Raw genomic sequence first — 5,000 nt, forward strand, 5'->3', positions numbered from 1 at the left:
AGCCCTCCCGTGGACTCTGGCCGCAATTGCACCTATAAAAAAAAAAAAAAATGCATTATTTTCCAGCATTAAAGGCATCATTTCCAGGCCTTTTGGGGCCCCATTTTAAACAGTTTGTAGTATTTCGGTGACGCCGAGGCGTCCGTCAGGTGTTCCCGGGCAATGTGAGGCCTTTTGGGGCCATAAATTACTGTTAATTAGGGGCCCTGGATGCCTTTTGGGGCCCTATTTTCAGACAGAAAACAGCAACCCTCTTACACTGCAAGAGGACAGCGGGGAATTGGAGCCCTCCCGTGGACTCTGGCCGCACTTGCACCTATTAAAAAAAAAAAAAAAAAAAAAAAAAAAGCATTATTTTCCAGCATTAAAGGCATCATTTCCAGGCCTTTTGGGGCCCCATTTTAAACAGTTTGTAGTATTTCGGTGACGCCGAGGCGTCCGTCAGGTCTTCCCGGGCAATGTGAGGCCTTTTGGGGCCATAAATTACTGTTAATTAGGGGCCCTGGATGCCTTTTGGGGCCCTATTTTCAGACAGAAAACAGCAACCCTCTTACACTGCAAGAGGACAGCAGCGGGGAATTGGAGCCCTCCCGTGGACTCCGGCCGCAATTGCACCTATAAAAAAAAAAAAAAAGCATTATTTTCCAGCATTAAAGGCATCATTTCCAGGCCTTTTGGGGGCCCCATTTTAAACAGTTTGTAGTATTTCGGTGACGCCGAGGCGTCCGTCAGGTCTTCCCGGGCAATGTGATGCCTTTTGGAGCCATAAATTACTGTCATTAGGGGCCCTGGATGCCTTTTGGGGCCCTATTTCCAGACAGAAAACAGCAACCCTCTTACACTGCAAGAGGACAGCAGCGGGGAATTGGAGCCCTCCCGTGGACTCCGGCCGCAATTGCACCCCTAAAGAAATGCATTTTTTTCCAAGTGTGCACTATAGAGAGAAACCCTACTTATGAAGGGAAATAAACCCCGGGCTGTTGCACATGTGTCTTAGGACAGCAATAGACGGGCTTTTTAAACAGAACGGCATATTTTGTGCTACCCGGGGTGTCCAGCGCGTGTCCCCGGGGTATGTGAGGCCCTTTGGGGCATGCGGCCAGGAAATGTCCTGAACGATCCAAAATCACACCCTGGTTTGAGTGCCACATGTCCCGCAGCAGGTCACCCGAGTCCAGGTGCCCGACATGTACAAAGCGCCCCCCAGCAAAGTCACACTGTGAGTGGGGAAGAAAAGTTGGGAAAGTGTGCAAAAATCCCCAAAATGTTCTAAAATCACACCCAGGTTTGAGTGCCACATGTCCCACAGCAGGTCACCCGAGTCCAGGGATGCCCGACATGTACAAAGCGCCCCCCAGCAAAGTCACACTGTGAGTGGGGAAGAAAAGTTGGGAAAGTGTGCAAAAATCCCCAAAATGTTCTAAAATCACACCCAGGTTTGAGTGCAGCAAGTCCCGCAGCCGGTCACCCGAGTACAAGGGTGCCCGACATGTACAAAGCGCCCCCCAGCAAAGTCACACTGTGAGTGGGGAAGAAAAGTTGGGAAAGTGTGCAAAAATCCCCAAAATGTTCTAAAAGCACACCCAGGTTTGAGTGCCACAAGTCCCGCAGCCGGTCACCCGAGTCCAGGGATGCCCGACGTGTCCACAAGGCTCCCAGCAAAGTCACACTGTGAGTGGGGGAGGAAATTCAGAAATGTAGGCAAAAGTCCCGAAAATGGTCCAAAATCACACCCAGGTGACACCCAGGTTTGAGTGCCACAAGTCCCGCAGCAGGTGACCCGAGTCCAAGGGTGCCCGGCATGTCCAAAGCGCCCCCAGCAAAGTCACACTGTGAGTGGGGGGGAAAAGTGGGAAAAGTAGGCAAAAGTCCCGAAAAATGGTCCAAAATGACACCCAGGTTCGAGTCCCACAAGTCCCGCAGCCGCCCACCCGAGTCCAGGGATGCACGACATGTCCAAAGAAATAATAAAAATCCACAAAAATCCGGGGGCCGGATTCCGGCGTACCGCTTCGGCCCGCGTGCCCTAGTTTGGAGACCGATTTTAAAAATTTGCCGTTGACGGCTAGTTTTTTTCCTTATCACACCCACATTTGAGTGCCACAAGTCCCGCCGCGTTCCACCCAAGTCCAGGGGTGCCAAGAGGTGCCCAGCGTGGCCAGGACGCATGCAGCAAAGTCACAGGGGAAGTGGGGTAGAAAAGTGGGGAAAGTCTGGAAAAGGTCGTGAAAATGGTCAAAAATCACACCCAGGCTGGCGTGCAGCAAGTCCCGCCGCGTTCCAGCCGAGCACAGGGGTGCCAGGAGGCACCCAGCGTGGCCAGGGCGCACCCAGCAAAGTCACAGGGGAAGTGGGGAAAGTCTGGGGGGAAAGTCGTGAAAATGAGCAAAAATCACACCCAGGCTGGAGTGCAGCAAGTCCCGCCGCGTTCCAGCCGAGCCCAGGGGTGCCAGGAGGCACCCAGCATGGCCAGGGCGCACCCAGCAAAGTCACAGGGGAAGTGGGGAAAGTCTGGGAAAAAGTCATGAAAATGATCAAAAATCACACCCAGGCTGGAGTGCAGCATGTCCCGCCGCGTTCCAGCCGAGCCCGGGGGTGCCAGCAGGCACCCAGCATGGCCAGGGCGCACCCAGCAAAGTCACAGGGGAAGTGGGGAAAGTTGGGGAAAAAGTCATGAAAATGATCAAAAATCACACCCAGGCTGGAGTGCAGCAAGTCCCGCCGCGTTCCAGCCGAGTCCAGGGGTGCCAGGAGGCACCCAGCGTGGCCAGGACGCACCCAGCAAAGTCACAGGGGAAGTGGGGAAAGTCGGGGGAAAAGTCGCGAAAATGATCAAAAATCACACCCAGGCTGGAGTGCAGCAAGTCCCGCCGCGTTCCAGCCGAGCCCAGGGGTGCCTGGAGGCACCCAGCATGGCCAGGACGCACCCAGCAAAGTCACAGGGGAAGTGGGGAAAGTCGGGGAAAAAGTCATGAAAATGATCAAAAATCACACCCAGGCTGGAGTGCAGCAAGTCCCGCCGCGTTCCAGGCGAGCCCGGGGGTGCCAGCAGGCACCCAGCGTGGCCAGGGCGCACCCAGCAAAGTCACAGGGGAAGTGGGGAAAGTCTGGGGAAAAGTCGCGAAAATGATCAAAAATCACACCCAGGCTGGAGTGCAGCAAGTCCCGCCGCGTTCCAGCCGAGCCCAGGGGTGCCTGGAGGCACCCAGCGTGGCCAGGGCGCACCCAGCAAAGTCACAGGGGAAGTGGGGAAAGTCTGGGGAAAAGTCGCGAAAATGATCAAAAATCACACCCAGGCTGGAGTGCAGCAAGTCCTGCCGCGTTCCAGCCGAGCCCAGGGGTGCCTGGAGGCACCCAGCATGGCCAGGACGCACCCAGCAAAGTCACAGGGGAAGTGGGGAAAGGTGGGGAAAGTTGGGGAAAAAGTCATGAAAATGATCAAAAATCACACCCAGGCTGGAGTGCAGCAAGTCCCGCCGCGTTCCAGCCGAGCCCGGGGGTGCCAGCAGGCACCCAGCATGGCCAGGACGCACCCCGCAAAGTCACAGGGTAAGTGGGGAAAGTCGGGGAAAAAGTCATGAAAATGAGCAAAAATCACACCCAGGCTGGAGTGCAGCAAGTCCCGCCGCGTTCCAGCCGAGCCCCGGGGTGCCAGCAGGCACCCAGCATGGCCAGGGCGCACCCTGCAAAGTCACAGGGGAAGTGGGGGATTTTTTCTAAGTACCCAATCGAAAGAGGCTAAAAAGCACCTCTTTTTACCTTCTCTCGATTTTTCCAAGTACAAAATCGAGAGAGGCTAAAAATCCCCTCTTTTTACCTTCTCTCGATCAGACACTTAGAAAAAAAACGGGGGAAAAAAAAAAAAATTCTGGGATTTTTTCTAAGTACAAAATCGAGAGAGGCTAAAAAGCACCTCTTTTTGCCTTCTCTCGATTTTTTCCAAGTACAAAATCGAGAGAGGCTAAAAATCCCCTCTTTTTACCTTCTCTCGATCAGACACTTAGAAAAAAAACGGGGAAAAAAAAAATTTCTGGGATTTTTTCTAAGTACAAAATCGAGAGAGGCTAAAAAGCACCTCTTTTTGCCTTCTCTCGATTTTTCCAAGTACAAAATCGAGAGAGGCTAAAAATCACCTCATTTTACCTTCTCTCGATCAGACACTTAGAAAAATTTCCCCACTCGTCCTTCCAATGCATTTCAATGGGATTGGAGTTTTCGGCTGGGATTTTTTCTAAGTACAAAATCGAGAGAGGCTTAAATTTTCACCTACTTTTTGCCTTCTTTCGATTTTGTCGTTTTTTTCCTGGTGGTCCAAAACACCACCATCACGTTAGTAGGTGCACCGTGTCTCGACAGGCCAAAATCACAGGGAACGTGTCCGAGTCAAAGTAAGCTATTTTGGGACTCAATTTCGGTGTTTTCCCCCCTATTTTCCCGGTCCTTTTTCCGAACGGCTTTCCAAGGACCTGAGCGACAGGGGCTCATGCGGACGCCCGTGTCCGCCTAGGGGGCGCTGTCCCGGACACCTTTTTGACATTTCCCGCCTGAACGAAATCCTGGACCTGATTCCACCCAGGTACTCGGCGCTTCCAGGGACTCGAGCGACAGGGGCTCATGCGGACGCCCGTGTCCGCCTAGGGGGCGCTGTCCCGGACACCTTTTTGACATTTCCCGCCCGAATGAAATCCTGGACCTGATTCCACCCAGGTACTCGGCGCTTCCAGGGACTCGAGCGACAGGGGCTCGGGGCCCAGGCCCGGTTCCGGTGAGACCCGCCCGGGTCTCCTCCCTCTCCCCTTTCCCCTCTAACCCTCTGGTAACCACGACTTGCCATCGGAGTGGCCCCCACCGGCCGGCTACGCCGGTTTCCCAGGTGGGGGATTCCTCCGGACCTGCAGGTCTGCCTCTATTGCCACCCGGCAAGCCCGATTTGAAGCGAGATCAAGACGACCCGTCTGCCCTAGTTGTCCTACATCGGACCCGCTCCGGCTCGGCCCCGG

The sequence above is a fragment of the Entelurus aequoreus genome, unplaced genomic scaffold (genome assembly GCF_033978785.1).
Source record: "Entelurus aequoreus isolate RoL-2023_Sb unplaced genomic scaffold, RoL_Eaeq_v1.1 HiC_scaffold_44, whole genome shotgun sequence".
In the NCBI taxonomy this organism is placed as follows: domain Eukaryota; kingdom Metazoa; phylum Chordata; class Actinopteri; order Syngnathiformes; family Syngnathidae; genus Entelurus; species Entelurus aequoreus.